Genomic DNA, 17717 nt, shown 5'->3' with positions numbered 1-17717 from the left:
TTGGTTGCAACACGGTGGCACCCCTATCAGGAAGCAATGGTGTGGAATTTTGCCTTATTCCGCGAGAGCCGGAGGTAAAACGTTTTCTTTGGGTGACGTCACACCTCGATTCGTCCATTGATTATACACTCTATGGGACAAACCCACTCTCAAACCTGATATCTAAAATACAATTTTTTTTATTCTATTAAGTGCTTGTTTATTTATATGGTGACTTAACTGGACCGCATTCAAAAAAGGCGCTGTACATTAAAAGTTAAAAACATTATAACAACTAAAGGGTTAAACACATAAACACAAACATTGGGAGCAACAGACGAGCAGTGTTGTTCATACGGGAATCGAAACAGCAAAAGTTTGCTTTTAATCCTTAAAATGTTTTCGTAAAACACTGATTTTTAATCTGACTTAATTTCTAGACAAAGAAACTTGGGCAAATATTATGCATCTAAAGCGGTATGCACAACTGTCCTCATGGATACAGGATACATGGATACAGGGAGTCGGTGGGCTAGAAATCGGCAAACCTGTACTGAACGGGCAGGTGTCCCACATGGATTAGCAAGCTTGAAGATCGCTCAGTGAGCCCACAAATGTTCAAGCATAATTTTTCTATGGGAATCCTGGAGGTAACAGGTTGTAGCAAACACTCATACAACACAAAGGGGTAATATTGCTAGGATCCAGGCATTTCATATGGAGTCTGATTTGTGCAGACTGCACAAGGGGCCCGTCAGCGATGTTCACAGGATAAGAACGGGCTCCTTGTGCGCAGCGGACTGTTAATTTGCGTGGGTGTCCTATGGGCACTTACGTACCACGTGCACACCCCGTGCATGCAGTATTTGCACGTGGTCAGTAAGTACCCATTACTTGCACCATATAACGACTGTAGAGTGTGGCACTGTACATTAAATTTTGATAAAGTCCCTTAAGGCGGCCATATGAGCCTAAAGGAAACTGGAAGACACACCTGCGCTCCCCTTCAGATTTGGCCGCTCCTCTCTACGACCTTCCATAGGCCGGGACAACCCAAAAACCAGCAGCACACACGACAGACGTGATAGAAATCACGCGACCAACAAAAGTAAAGTATGCCAAAAGTGAAACTCAACAAAGCTCTTCCATTGAAACCCTAATATTAATGAAGTTCAGACAGAATCAAACATAAAATTACAATTTAGAATTCATAAAGTATACTTCATTCACAAAAAAACTTCTAAAGCTCCTTAAAACAACCAGAGGACCAAGATAAACATATATTCTTTTTACCCTGAACAGCTGATGGCAGACGATTAAGCTTATTAGTGAACATTGAGAATCAGCTGTTCTTCACATTCCCACAGTCTGTTATACAACAGTACACTTTGGGCACAGAGGAATTTTCTCTAAAATGACAAATATTTTATTTAAATAAAGACACTCATGAACCCTAAGGCATATTGGTCTACATTACACAAAGTTTTCTTGCTCAAGAACAGGATGAGTACACTGAAACAGAGGCTTTACTTGTTCATACATTTTTTTTAAATGTGTGGGATTGTGAGAATTGCAAGCATGTGACTCTGCTGCAGCCTAGCAATGAACCTTGCAGCTTCTCTCGTACGACAGTGAATGAAATAGTCCAGAGGGCGAGCCACTCAGATTCCACTTCATTCTCCTCCTCAGCCAGAAAACCAGTTTCCTTTTTCAAATCTCTGCAACGCAAGCGTCTCCTGGGTCAGAGAAGTTATGGTCAAGGGTAGAACAAGCCCTTTAACATCAGAATCGCCAGGATTTTGATTCTCCATTAAGCCAACCAAGGGATCCTTTTTACCCCCTGAAAAAGCAACAATGTTTTGACCAGTTCCTTCTACAAAATAACAGTAAATTGCAATCCCAAAATATGACCTTATGAGATATTATTGTTTATTTACAAGTATTGACAGTTGTTTTTTTAAATAAATACTTATACACATCAACATTAACAATTTGACAAGTTATTTACCAGAAAGCCATGCAGGGTCAATAAAAAAGTGCACAACAAAACTATGTGATAGAAGAATTTAAGAGGTGAAATTAGAAATGCACTGGTGAGGCAAATGGAACAAAGTATGTAACCATGACAACCAGGAGCAAGCCACAAAAGCCTCCCAAGGTTGTTATTTTAGATTAAAAAAAAGGTTATGCGTGTCATTTTTTTAGATGCTAAATTTGTAAAACTGCATTAAAACTGTTTAAGTATGTGGTATTGAGTTTTTAAACAGAGTAACAGGAAACAAACTCAGTGGCCTAACGGTAAAGTAGGTTCAAATCTATGGACTAGTCATACCAAAGACTCTAAAAATGGTTCCCAAAGCCTCCCTTCTTGACACTCAGCATTAAGGGGTTGGATTGGGGGGCTAAACTATCAAAGGTTCCCGAGCACGGCTGTGTCCCACCGTTCCCTCACGGGATGGGTCAAATGCAGAGAATGAGACATTAACTTTGACCAAAAGGCAACTCAAAATAATAAACAGTTGAATTTGGATATGAACTACATTTGCCACTTAACTCCCAAGCTAAATAAAGTAAAACTTTGAATCAAAGATGCTTGACTTAAATAATAAAAAGAAAACATTAAATCCCCAGTTCACCTCTCATTTTGGGTTTTTAGGACATTTTTAGCTTTAGATTTATGGCTGACACAGCAAAATTATTTATAACCAAATAAATGAACAGTCTTTGTAAGGACGCATGTTACCGTTGAGGTCTGTAAGTCACTGAAACAAGCACATCCTTTGACAGCTTGCTTTATTTATAGGACTCATCTGGTTGATATGCCAGAATGGGATTAGGACGCAATGGCTCGTGGTTTATGAGAACAGATTTTGATCCGGATTGTGTGGCCTGTAAAAGGATTGGTGGGCTGCAGCAGAAATTTTAAATTACAGATTATGGCAACAACAACAATGGAGGAAGAAAAAGACACACCAGTGCCCTCTTAGTTTCCTCTGTGTGAAGAAAGAAGAAAATGTCATTAAATTCACTAAACACTGAATAATCTAGAGTATAATGACTTGAGTCTTCTCAAAATTGATTAAATTGACCTTATTTGGAACGGAACTGCTTTAGCGCCGATTTAGTTTTTGGTAATTCACCAAAAGTGTTCCGTTTGTCTGGAACCTGAAATGACAGGATGCTCAAAAAGAAAAGAAGTGTGTTCTTGGCTCAAAAATGTAATTAATCAAAACAGTGAGTCTGGGACTTTTCAGGGGTTCTTCCAGCAAGCAGAGAGCAGTCTGGGCAAGATCAGGAGCAGAAGGGGGACTGAAATGCTGCATATGCTAGATAAGGAGTGATGGGTGAAGGACAACAGGTGGCCTAAGGGTAGAAGCAGGAAGCTGACTGAATGCAGAGGAAAGTAATGAGAGCTGGCGGCTGCTGGTTCTTAAGTCCGGTGGTTTCTACTGAGGAACAGGTGGTGTCGCTTGGCGCTCCTTAAATAGTCCAAGATAATCCATCCGTAGAAATCCAAACAAAATCAATCCATAAAATGATTCCAGATCCAAACACAGAAAACTAAGTCTGAATAACTACCAGTAATATGGTCAGGTCATGGTGGAGAAATGGGTCAAAATCCAAACGTATGAGCAGGAGAACAATCCAGCACAAGGAAACTGATAGAAGGAGAACATGTCGAGTTCCACTATTAAGGAGTTAAAAAGGGAAGCACTGGAGCACAATCATGACAAAAAGGTGGATTTTTGAGATCAGACTTGGCATAAATCTTTGCAATATAAAAAATCAAAGGTTCTTATTTTGATTATTAATTATAAGTATTGGCTAAACATGGAAAATGAAAAGCAGGATTGCAAAAATGAAATCCTTAACTACCAGCTCAGTGGCCTTGTGGTTAGAGTGTCCGCCCTTAGACTGGAAGGTTGTGGGTTTGAACCACTTCATACCAAAAACTTTAAAGAAAAATGGGACCCAATGCCTCCCTGCTTGGCACTCAGCATTAAGGGGTTGGATAGGGGGGGTTAAATCCACCTGAGCGTGGCTGTGTCTCCCCCAGGGGTTGGGTCAAACGTGGAGAACAAATTTCACACACCTAGGTGTGTCACAGATAGTGTGATTTAATTAATTTAATGTATATACTTCTAAATTGTATGCAATAGCTAGATGTAAAAAACAAAACAAAAAAAACTACAATTTTCAAGCCATTTTGAGTCACTCAGACTTTTGTTTATTTTGATGATTTTTGTCCACTCACAGACCAAATTTTTTTTAGTATTTAATTTAGTGCTTTACTAAAAATAATCAACCCTGAAACATCCAATGAAACAAATGTGAACTTTTCTGGATATATAATAATTACTTTTCCCCTGAATATGTTTTTTTTTGTTATTAAAGCTGGGTTGCAGTGAAATTTTATTGCAGTCATAAGGTAGAAACCTTTTCTGAGGGAGAGAAAGCTTGAGCAGCATCATTGGCCACTCCAGCTGGCACAACACAAGCAGTTCTACTTTTTAATAATACAGAGGGATATTGGGTTAAAACAACAGAACAGAAGCAAAGCCACTCAGAGCCATGTTTATACAGGAAACACAATGGCTGACATACACACTTTTTTTTTGTTACAACTGCAAGCAGCCAAATGCATTTGTTTCGCCTAAAAATAGAGATTCCCATAAAAAAAAACCGAAAAAAAAAAAGGTTTTTCCTGAAAATAGTCAAGTAATGCCGGCTGGAAACAGAGCTGAATCAGGTAGCAAGACCAGCCTGTTTTTAGTATCACTAACAGGGAGTGTAGCGGAGCGGAACCTGATGTTCCAGTTTTGTTCTCACCAGTGAGCTCTGGTCTCAGTGGTCTGGTGCGATTTAAAACAAACCCAACACTGTTTTCTTTGGCTATGTGGTGAAATGAGGGCAAGTAATCCGATCTGCATCCAACCGCTTTTTTTTTTTTTTTTTTTTTTTTTTTACAGCATCTTCCCGGTTTCCTTTTCTCAACACAGACTCTAAATAAAAACCCTTCATTCAGAGCAGTTCACATTTCAAACGGGCTTGATTTTTGGATGTTACCTACACAAATAATTTATAAATATTCATAAATTTAACTATCCTTAAAGACCCATAACAAGAACTGTTGCTTTGATTGAAAAATGTGGTTACACAGTATGTGTAGTAGTCTGATACATGAGACCTGATGCCTTTTCTAAGAAATTCTGACCAAAAAAGATTTTTTTCTGTTCATCTGCACTATAATCACTTAAATCAAACACATTCTTAATCTGTAATGAAAAATAGTGCTTTTGCAGAATAAATGAAGGTGAAAATAAACAATATAAAGTGAGCAAAAAGTGAAAAGTTAAGAGTCTGGCATGGAAAAAGTTGTGGTTTGTCCCTCTAAGAGGTGTTGATGCGTTGCGTGATAACTTTGCTGTAGTGAGACATGCAGTGTCTGCACACAGGAGGTGAACTTTTGTCAAAAAGAAATGTGGTCAGAATGTCAGAATCCAGGGTAAATTTACATCACTAGCTGTGCGCTCATCTGTCTGCTGAGAGCAGAAGCTTGGATTTTGCTGACATCTTTGTTTCTTGTCTATTTAAGGTGACAGATAAAAACATATGCTACAAAGTCATTTGTTGAGCAAAAATGGTAAAACTACCATTAAATGTCTTTAAAAATGTGATAAAGGTTAATTCTACAACATTGTGACTGAAGGACACAATCAATTTGGTTCAGAGAAGAGGGGATTGATGATCTGAATCAAGGACATGCTCGGTTCACTCCTGTTTAAGATGCCCGAAATAATTACTCTAATGAATAATTCCCATGTTGTCTTTAGACGTAGAAGCAAGTTAATGCAGCCTTGTTTTAAGTTAATTAGTTTAGGCTTTGCTCTTAATGTTAGAAACATGATGGATCACCTAAAGGCAAACGTGGTAACACAAATAAAAAAAGTCTCTGGTGAGTCACTAAACATCCGGTTAGTGATTAAACAAAAAACGTTTGACGAGCCTCCAGGTTTGTAAAGATTCTTGAGAATTAATCTGAGCTGTGAAGTATAAGTATTGATAGAGGAAGATAAGATCAAAGCCAATAAGCCATAAAAGGTGTTTCTGAATGTGATTTATAAAGACAACAAGTGAATGATGCAGAAGAATTCACCGACAAACCAGAGGAAAAGGCCGTAAATAACAGCACCGTTCAATTTAGTAGCCAATATGAGCCCCGACTCGGATGGCGTCAAGGTGAATTATGCAAGCTTCCTGATCAAAACCTCAGTCTCAATCTGACGTACCTGCTTTTGTCTCTGAAAACCACTTCCTGGCTAAATGAAGACTTACAACAGTTCTGCAGAGACGTTCAACTTCAGGCTCGTCTGTTGGGGAAGCTCACCATGGCTGTCAGACTGATTTACAGGATAAACGTTAGCTTTTTAAAACTGTTCTCTGCAACTGAAAATAATGGAAAACAAGTTGTACCAATTGAAATACAAATGTTGACCTTAAATTAAACAACTTTAACTTTAGACTACCTCAAACATCCCATCTATCCTGCTGGGTGCCACTTTTAACCCCATTTGTTTACCAGCTGCAAAGGATTAAAAGCTTAGACATTATTTAGTTCACATCAAATGAGACATTTTTGAAGGCCAGCTACATTTATGCATAAACACCAAACCAGGTAAAGAAAAGGGAAATTCCTTAATTCTAGTCTACCGTTAAATCTCCTTCATTACCTCCTTAAGGAAATGAGATCCAGTAAATTATCAATGACTGGTGATCACATCTTTCTATCAATTAATAATTACTTAAAACTTTAAAGTAATTTCACATTTTAAATGTTTATTCAGTTTGGAAAAAAAGCCTCCTATTATTTATAAAACAGCATAGCAGCTAAACTACAGCCGACCCGAGCAGCTCCCTATGAAAACAAGACAATGTCCCCTGTTCTACAAAGAAAACAACATTTTTTGGATTAGAAATACATAAAGAACAACAGACAGCTGGAATTAGCACTTTAATTTCTTTAATGCGTTTCTATTCTGTTTCTAAGATACTAATTCTTAAATGTACCAAAAGGGAAGAGTAATAGCTTTAAAGGAAAAATTAGAGGAAAATGTTGATTCACGTTGAATTTAAGAGTCTTAAAACATAATATTTTAACCCCAGATCTGTACTTTTACTATGTCGCTTCATTTCTGTTTGTTTATAGTTAAATATAAGGTCAAGTTAAATACAAAAGACAGCAAAGGTAATCTCTGTCAATATTTTTTCTTGAAGCTTTTTTTCCAGAGATTATACATTTATAAGTCGTTATTTTAAGGAAACAAAGGATGTATTTCCCAGATAAAAACTTTAAGAACAGAAACATTTTGTTTTACATCGGAGATCACTGAATGTTGTTAATCTTCTTGTCAAATGGACGGCTATTTTGAAAGCTATTTATGGCCGACACCATTAACACAATTTACGCCTCGCTAAAGTAATAAGGATTTTTAGAGTACAATGTCACCATAGATTATCGTTTTACGTTCATGCAGGGCTGTTTTGTTTTGACGCGTTTTTTTAAGGAACAGAGCCATTCTGGTTTTCTTGATATAACGAGATTTTAATTTGCCATTTCCAGAAAACAAGCTGGGGGGGGGCTGGAAACATGACCGTTTTCATCTTAAAGAAAACATCTTGAAATAAAGTGGGATGCCCTTCAATCGTTTATGCAATTAAAATAATTTGAAGTGTAGAAAAGCAGCATAATCAGCCCAAAGCTTATTTTCTCAGCTTCAGAATCTGTTGGAATTATGTTAATTACGTAAATGGTTGAAGAGTTGGGGTAGTTTGAAGGCTGCCAAATTTAGTAAAAATATAACAAGGCTTTTTGATGTTTTGAACTCATTCATCTTACAATGATCTTAAAATAATTCTGCTTATGACCATGGCCTATCCTCAAGAATGAAAGAAACCAAATCAGCGTTTCACACATAAACCACATGACTTTTGTAATCCTGAAATCCTGATCACAATAAAGTATGCAAATCATTAAAAAGGAAACTTTTAATAACTGGATCTAAAATGTGCATCTTTCCCAGTAAACAGGCACTGTTCAAGGCATCTGCTCGTTTATTTTGTGCATTTGTCCACATAAGTCAGAAAGACAGGGGGAATCAATTAGCAGAGTCTCAATAACCAGGTGAGACACATTTGGGTCAAAACTCATGCATCCATGAGCAAACATGACATTTTTGCAATGTTTATCTTGCAGATAACTGAAACGGTTGACGTTTCCCCTCATTAAGACGTCAAGTCGTTAAATGAAACTCAACAGTAGCAGACAAATAAAAAACTATGATATTGGAACAAAGAGAAGTAAATGATACTATAAGGGTGAATGTTTTGGATGCATTAATTAAAGATTTGAGGTCGTTTGCTATCACAAATTGTCACAAAATAAAATTCTTGACCTTCACAACAAGAAATAATGAAAACATTGCTTTGACCAATTGTAACTGCACCGTGAAGACTGAAAAAACTCCACTTGGCTTGTTCTTCCATTTTTTTCCTAGATGTTGACAAATGTCTCCTGTTATATTAAAAAAAAGTTGCTGGTTGAAGCCTTAAAACAAGCACTTGATCGTATTGAACATTGTGATGATTCAAGTACAGCAAGGTGGCGTAAAAGGATAAACATATGTGTGACGACGCATAAAGATGCTTCAAAAAGATATGGCATAACACCCACTCTGCAGACGACTAGTTACAGCTGTTACGCTCATTTTCTCTCCTTTTGAAGCCCAGAATGAAACTATGAATCCTTTGAGTTCTGCCAAATAAGTTCCCAAGGTTAAGCTCTTGCAAAAAATGTTGCCATCAGTGGAGTTCATATTTCAATTAATCATTGTTCTCTGAGAGGCTGAAAAAAAGGGCCTGGCTGGAGAGAGTTTGGACAATATCACAAACTAATGGAATTTTTATATGTTTGGCCTTGAGAGCACAAGTCATGGACTCAGAAACAACATGGAAGTTGCCTTAACTTTCTGAAAATATAAGAAAACAACCAGTTTCTAGAGGCAAACAAGTAAATGTGTAATCTACTTACTTTTTTAAAGTTTAACAAGGTTTCAAATATGGTCAGGGCTGTTAAAAATGAACTCTCATGAAAATAATCAATGTTTTTGCTCTTCTAGACAAGCTAAATCAAGTATGTAATACTAAACTGAAAGTTTATATCAGGCCAGGGCAGGACACGTTCAATTATCAAAGCCGAACATGTGCGCACATTCAAAAGCTCCATCATAATAATGCGGAAGTCCATCATCTTTTGCTTCGTCTAATGTGGCGATTCTATTATGAACATGAGGACGATTGCTAACTTCAATGCAGGTCTGAATTGAAATTTAGATGAACACTGTGGGAGCATTTCATGCAAAGGCTAAAAGTTCAAGGCAATGCAGTCAAACAGGAAAATGTTACCATCAGGACAAAAGAGAAATGCCACAGGCTTGAAAGCAAAAGCCATCATGACTAGAATGCAAATACACAACAACAGAAGCCTCTTTCAGCTACTGCGGAAAAAATCTCCAGCGAATACAGTCCTGTGCATCAGAAAAAATAAACAAAAATGCATAGAAAAGCAAGCGTGTTCTAAAACTGCCAATAATCTACAGAAACAGCTGCCAAATACCAATTTTCAGAGCTTATTGGAGCCTAAAGGGCTTGTATTCTTAAGCCTTTCAGAGGAAACTATATCCATAGATATGATAATATATTACCTTTGGCACACTAAGGAACGACTTTTTAATGAAATATTAGTTATTTTTGTGAGCTCTTTTCCTACCTGAGAGTAAAATGAGTATCTCTGAGGCTCCGCCTTTCACTCCTTGTGGGTGCCACCTATGAAGACCTATAGTGTGTCTGCATTTCGCCCACGAGAACTAATAATTTCTGAACTTTTGCATAAGTGGATGTGCAGATTATGCATAAAAAATGAAAGTGTTTAGCTGATCACCACTAGCTCCATGGAGAACTTGGATGAGTCTATTAGCCTGGGGGCGGTGCTGGCACCTCAGACTCTTCTTGGAAGGGGCTGTTCCTCACTTTGTAATTTCACAATGTGAGAATCCACTCATTTTTGTGGATTGGGAGGTGATGGTGCTTGGAGTGCAGGTTTTTAAAAGAATACTCAGAAATGTGTGAAAGAATCAAAATTCCACTTTGGGGTTGTTTTTATAATGTGGAATTAATATTATAATACGTTTAAACAGATATTTTTGCATGATATAGGCCCTTTAAGAATTGAGTTTCTATGAATGAACAATGGAACCTAATGTCACAGAGACACTAGATTTCCTCTTGAACAATTCCAGATTTTGCCACAAAAAACATCACTGGTAAAAAAAAAAAATTGGGACAGACGTATATAAGATGAAGGAGTAGGGCTGCAGTAGATAAAACTGAGCTACAAAGGATCTGGGATAAAGTATTTTTGGTAATTTACTGCAGATGAAATGCAGATCTTATTTATCAAGTGTAGCTTTTTGGAAAGCAAAGTGGAGCCTCCTTAAGTTCACTATGCTAATCTTTAACACCCAATATCTTCTAGTAGTAGCCCATCTCTTATTGATGCACATTTCCAATTAATGCCAGGTTTGAATAAACTCTAGATCTCTAATAAAAGCTATGTTTTTTAACGCCCAAATAGTTTTTTAACTAAAAGTCGGGACTGCTTTTAGGAGATATAAGGCACCGTACTCTATTGTGTCTTAACTGATCTAATGTCATAAGTTCCACAGGGCGACGTGCTGGGCTGATGGGTACTTTAATGCGAAATCAGACTGGCGCAGGCCAGTGCTGGTGGCATCTTTGGCAAGAAAGTTCAGTAGTCGCCTGTTGTAGCCGTTTCTCCTTCTTACGGTAATACTGTATACAAGGTCACCATTGTTAAATTGTTTTTGAACATGTGGCAATAAATACACTACCCTACCGTGTTTTACTGTGTACCCTGCTTGCACATTCTGTTTGGGAGGCATATAATAGCTAGTCTCCAACGAGCTTTTTAAAGAGTTTTAAAAAGATTGTCGGTCTCTTTTAAACACTAGGCCGTCCAAATACATTTTTGAATAAAGGCCAGGGCTACTACAGGAAGCTATGTGGTAAATATATTTAAAGTCACAAAAGCTTTATAAAAAGCCTTATACTTAAAACAGTTTAGACCTTTTCTGATAATTAGGATGGTTTACTTTCTCTGAAAGGGATTAATACAGTGTAATAGAATTAAGGCACTGATGTGGACTGTATACCAAAGACACAGCTGGATTGAGTAGAAAATAAAAACTTGTGATGCAATAAAAAAAACAACCTCAACTTAAGTGAATATTTGCTTTACATACCTTGTCATTTATGACTTAAGTGCCAGGATTCCAGTGGATGGTAGATCCAACAAACTTTATCTAAAAAAACAAAAAGAAAACACTAGGTTAGAACCTTAATAGTTAAAATCTCAATTGTAGTTTTCTCAATTTAAATACATGTGTGTGAATGTGTATAAAGAATGCAGTGTAGCATTACAAAGTTCTTTAATCTTCTGTCAGCCATCTTAAACATTGCCATACAGAGGTTTTGTAGTATTAATAACCATCCTTTTCTGGTTTATGAGACACCTATGTTATCAATCAAAGACACGGAGTTGAGTTCTACTTTGTGGAACTGCAGCTCATTCCTGAAAGCTGTTATTAAAAGAATTTCTAAAGTAATAAAGATATTCTTAGTACTATTAACATACTGTAATTACATCCATGTGTACATCCAGTTTTTTACAAATAAAAAATAAAAACAAATAAAAAGCTAAACAAACTGTTAAAATGGCAGAAGAATGCTGATAACCTTCAAACTTTCAATCGGTTCGTTTGCTTTTAACCCTTGTGCTGTCTCAGATGACCCCACCCTTGCATTGATGTGTTCTCCCTACCATGACAAAGGTGAATAAAGGTGGAAAGATTTCATGTAATCCATCACAAATCATTGAAGAAAAAAGGTTCAGAGCACTGTCTAGTTAAAGTGCCTAGGATAGCACAAGGGTTACACACAACAGAATAAAACCAAAGATTGGCAATTGCCACACTGACTGATAAATGATGCAGCTCCAACAGCAGCTCATTTGGAGGCAGTATTGGTAAGGACAGACAGAGAGAACTGGTGAGTCCTCTCACTAACAAATATTTATAAGGAACAGCACTCCCTCAGTACACCACAAGACATTTTCCAACGTATCGAGGATAAACCTTCCTGAGAATACTCAGGAGGATCAACCTGGAGAAGAAGCTGCAGGTGACTTTCTACAGAGCCACCATAGAGAGCATTCAAACGTACTGCATCAGTGTGGTACACAGGATGCTCGAGCGCTGGAGAAGGTGATCGACTCGGCCCAGAAGATCACCGGCTCCTCTCTGCCCAGCCTAGAGGACATCGCCAGTTCTCGCTATATGAGAATAGCTTAACACAAACCAAGGACTCCCTCCATCCCAACCACCACCTGTTTCAACTGCTGCCTTCAGGCCACCGGTACAGATCTCGCAAGGCTCGCAACAACAGACTCAAGAACAGTTTCTTCCCCAGAACAGTCAAACTTTGTGCAGCAATGACAATAAAAAGATTTCTGTAATGCACAATGGTTAGGACTTTATCACCTCTTGTCCATTTCTTTCTACTCTGACAGGTCTTTTTGCTTTCACACTAACGTGAACTGCATCAGAGTACACTAAGAACTTACTCACAGCACGCCAGTTGGGCCGTGCCAGAGTCCAAGAACTCCTCTTCTGGTGATCTGGTGCCGTTCTGGGTACTAGTCTACTTGCAGAGCTGTGCAACAGCACCGATCCAAAACTCAAGAATGGTATAGTGGTGCTTTAGGTTCAAGGCCTGGCAGATCTAGTGGCTGATAGAAGAAGCAACGTTGCAGAAATGTAAACGTTGTAGAATGTAAAATTGTAGTATCTACGGCAGTGGCTCAGGCGGTTGAGGAGGATGTCCAATGATCCAAGGGTCGAAGGTTCGATCCCCGTTCCACCCAGTCAACTGGGCAAGACACTTCACCCTCCCAGCCTCCACTGTGGCTCCATTGGTGTATGAATGTCCTGGTGATGCTCAGAGGGACCGTAGGAGTGGACCTTCAGCCATGATGCCTCTGTCATCACCAAGTATAAATGAGGAGTGAATAATGAATTGGACACATTGTAAGCGCTTTGAGCGTCTGGAAAAGTGCAATAAATCTAATCCATTATCATATTATTATTATTATTATTATATTTCTGTAGTACCTTATTTAAAGACATCTTTAGTACAAATACTTTGCCACACTGTCCATCTGTCTTTGCAAGAGACTACTAGACAAAGGCGCACTCAGACCTGCATTTAACAGTGCTGTAAAAAGGGGTTATATTAAGGGCAACCTATTTGACACATTTCCTGTGTCAAGTCAAGTAACGCCTTAACCTTGTTAAAAAATGTGGGAGCAATTGTTTACAAAGAAATTGATTCTTTCACTCGAGTTGCAAGATAAGAGTTTATCAATCTTTTCTGGAGATACTGAGATAGAAACGTTCCTGCAATGACACACAAACAAAAAAAACCTAGAAATTCCCTTTCAACAACCTAGACAATAAAAAATACACCAAAACGGATACTACAAGACAAAAGGTGAGCAATTGAAGCAAAAACCTGCCACTTTCTCAACACATCACCTTAAACCAATCTTGAACAACAAGCCAAAAAATAAGGAAGAGAATGGAAGACAGCACACCAGTTTTGTCACTGAATATCTGGATAAGTGTTAGTTTTTCCAGCAAATGCAAGAAACAAAGCAGCAAAAAAGACAGGATCACTCCTCCTCTGCCCTCAATGATCACAATAGATCTATACAACAGGGGAGAATGAGAGAAAGAGGAGGCAAAAGGGGAGCGACAGAATAGAGCAGATCCTTTCACTTCTTCCCAACACACGCAAATCAGCTGCAAACACACTGGACTGTACAGACTCTCATTAGTTGCTGCCCTACTTCCTCTTGGGTGCCTTTATTCTCATCATTTCCATTTGTGATATTGTCCATAGCCAAAGCAAAGTTCTTTCCGCCATATGGCGACATGAAAATGAACAAGATTCAGTTTCGTGTTGGGGCAGTTTCACTACATACATCGTCTTTCTTTGCAGTCTGTCATTTTCTCTCATTATGAAATATTTTGGAGGGAATTCACCTTAAAGGTGTTTCCATTAACTCTGAAACGTCAATGCATTTTACGAATTTTTTTTTTTAGATCACAAACCAAACATTGAATTAGACTTTCAAATGAACAAATACAATATAAATATTTTATTGAATTAGCAATGTCAGTGGTTGTTTTAGCTCCCAAAGAACATAACAAAATCAAAAAAAAAAAAAAAAAAAAAATCATTTCACTTTCTGAGTAAAACTTGAATCAACCTTTACAACTATTGATAAGGATGTCAATAACACAGATTTCACAAAGTAATAAACAGTGCTGTTTGTTTTGTTTACCATGGTAATACTGCCGTTATTTGACATGACAAGGCTCGTGACTCCATAACAAACTAATATTTGAACTCTTGTTCAGTCCCATCTGTTCGCCTGTGCCCTACTGATTCACCCTTAAAAATCTACATTAATTATATCTGACTTGGAGTTAAAATTGACAACAAAGGACATGAGAAGCCTGGTCTGCTTCTCACTGTACAACAAAGTGTTTTAAAGTCACGCGTCACACAAGAACCTTTACCTTTTTGACCAAAGGTAACACATGTGAGAGAAAAGCACTCCGAAACGGCAGCGGATCACATGACTTTCATGAGCCGGCAATAGTGAAATGGGGTCAGTAACCGAGGTTGGGAACGGCTTGTGCCAGTTCAAATCACAGCCCACTGCAGTGATTGAAGGCCAACATAGACCTACTCTGATTCTCTAAACCTCAACCTGTGAGCACGGCTAAACGTCTGCATCCCTTTTCGTAAAATAGGACAAAATTGTTTTAAAAACCTACTTCTTTTTTAATCAAGACAATCATATATGATTCCGACAACAACTAAATAAACAAAAAAAATGAATGAGGATAACAACAATCATTATTATAAGTCTATTTTGGGGAGGAAGAATGTTGTTACTGTAACTCAAGAGGTACAACTATTTAAAGAATATAAAACAGGAACCAGAAACCAAATAGTTTTTTTGAGAATATATAGTTTGCATGACAGAAAAACCCAAACATCAAAGACTGTTAATAGTTCAATTAACATTATTTATTTCACTAAAATTGTATTGGTAAAAACTAAAAAGGTACAAAATCGGCTAACTTTGTCAGTTTGTCTTCCTGTTGTGTCTCTATTGCCTTTTGTTTTTTATGTACATGTGATGCAAACAAAAAGACGTCCAATCACAAGGGGTGTGTGTTGTGTTCGCTAAACATATGATAACCCTTTTTATTAACAGCACTTCAAACAATAACTGAATAAATTAAAAGTACTTTTTTTTCCACAAAGAACAAAAGTCTAAAAGACCCAAAATTGCAGGTTTAAATGCTTGAAGCAACTGGCAATAAGAAAAAAAAAATTTCAGCTAAAATTTTGCTTGGTCACCTACAAACAAGCAAGATTAACAGTTAACATATACAGACACTTTATTGAACCAAAATAGAACTTTTTATCAAGAACTCTACTATTCATGTTTGGAGGAAAAAGATCCCGGCTTTGTCATTATTTTGTGTGTTTTTAACCAAACAAAACATAACTTTTAGCTGAAAGAAGTGTGAACACAATGCAAACTATGTGAGCTACATCTTGTAACACAATCGAGCAGAGGAACCGCAAAATTCTGTGGATATTACAACAGAAGATTTCTTACGTTTCCTTCTAAGAAACCTTTTTGCCCCCCAATAGATAACGCAAAACATTGTGAAACTGTTCTGTTCTAAACTAAGACTAGCTTTCCTACTTTTCTAAATATATTTCTTAGTTGTATTTGTGAGGACTGAAAACCCTGAGGTGGAGCAAAGCATGGGCAGATGCTTTGGTAAGTGGGTCACAAGAGCAGACCAATCGTGAAAGGACGCAGAAAAATGCTGCACGTCAAAACACCAGCATGACATACTGAAAATTGGCCAACACACACTCATCGAGCTTGTTATGAGTCACTCTTCACACCTTATATGCAACTCACTCCATATTTGTATCATTACTCAGCATCAGCTGCTAGTAAAAAAAAAACATCTAAAAATGTTCAGGCGTGTGACAAAATGATTCAGCTTTACTTTGTACGAAGGACAAAGGATTAAATGAGACTCGATGAGTTTACTACTTAATTACATCAAGAGCAATTTGGCTTTGAATGAGGAGGAGAGTTTGGGCGTTTTTGTATTTTTTTAGGGAGCGAGTTAGGTCAGTTGGATTGAAATCTGACATAAATTATGAATATCGGTTCAGGATGTCCCCGCTCTGAGAATAGCCTGCTCCAGATCTCAAGCTGCCTCAATTACTGCAACAATTTGCAGAGATGGTTAGACTGCCACCACGGAGCCGTTCCATTTGCCGACTAATGTGGAGCGCCGGTAATGCCTCAGAAAATAAGTCTGTCTGATTCATGGAAGAAGAAAAAAAAGCAAACCTTCATATTGTTGGTGCGATCAAAGCAACAGTTGGACACCATCTAGTGATACTTGAGTTACTAATCTCTAAACTGTTCTGCAACATGATGATACGTGCAAGGGTAATACAGCCATTGCATACAATGAAACCATATTTTCTGTGCGGCAAGCTTTTACATGCTCTGGAGAACTCTTTGCAGCCAAACAGTTTTTGCTTCTAAGCTTGCTTATGCAAATATTCTTGTCGTGGCGTGCAACCTAGGGTATTATTATTTTTATACTATCCATAAATATTGGTGGTTTGTTTTCGATTTAGATTGAATTTTTTAAATAAGGATTTGCATGTGTAAAAACTCATCTTTATTTCTTTGTTTTACAGCCAAACTTTCCAGCTCATATTTAAAGACTTACGCGGGTCATCTTTTGATCTATTTTGAAAGTGTTCCCGGTGGTCTTATAATTATTATTATGCTGTTTTTAGCCAAAATCATAAAATCCTGTGTCGTTTTCTAGGACATAGTTTCTGCAGAGTGGCAGGAGTTCATTTGAAATTCGCCTCTGAGTTGAGGTGGAACAGTTGGCATAGAGCAACCCCACCCCCCTTGCCTTTACCCATAACTGAGAACCAATGGTTTACTCACCCTATTGCGAGCTTACAGCCCCTCTCACCCCCAAGCTAACCTTACAAGTGCAACAAAAATGGCGGGCAATATTGGAGCCAGCCAGACGTCCGGTTTCCGCCAGATGTCCGCTCAGATGAGGAAAACAAGGACATTCATGGATCTAGCTGTGTACAGATAGAATCAGAACGGAGCGGAACAGGGGGCTTGTGGGCCGCCCAGCGTATTTTCTACGTCACAAATACCGGTAGGTTCTTTCAAGCGGCATTGTTTTGTCCAAATAAAATAACATACTCATGATTTACAATGATTTGAATAAAGAAATACTTAATTTTGTTTGTACGTGTCCTCCATCATCAGAAAAATACCACAAGATCATGTTAAAATCACCAAAAACACTTTTGTTATTTGTTTTATCGGAGCGGGTCTTTTAAGAACTGTACACCAGCTTGGAACTGGTCTCTGGCTCCTATCAAGATTTACC

The 17717-nt window shown here is 37.9% G+C and overlaps 1 protein-coding gene across 5 annotated transcripts in view; it reads right to left on the bottom strand.

Moving 5' to 3' along the window:
- Positions 1 to 17717, bottom strand: part of erbin (erbb2 interacting protein) — a 64741-nt gene that overhangs the window by 42273 nt on the left and 4751 nt on the right. For all 5 annotated transcript variants that reach the window (XM_023961204.2, XM_078955983.1, XM_023961203.2 and 2 more), the window contains exon 2: positions 11358 to 11417. The gene's annotated coding sequence lies outside the window, so the exon portion shown is untranslated. The remainder of the gene's footprint in view (positions 1 to 11357; positions 11418 to 17717) is intronic.

This window comes from Oryzias latipes, chromosome 12, assembly GCF_053564925.1.
Source record: "Oryzias latipes strain Hd-rR chromosome 12, Olatipes_Hd-rR_3.1".
NCBI classification, from domain to species: domain Eukaryota; kingdom Metazoa; phylum Chordata; class Actinopteri; order Beloniformes; family Adrianichthyidae; genus Oryzias; species Oryzias latipes.
Note: the sequence above shows the minus strand (reverse complement) of the source record. Positions and strands in the feature narration are given on the sequence as shown.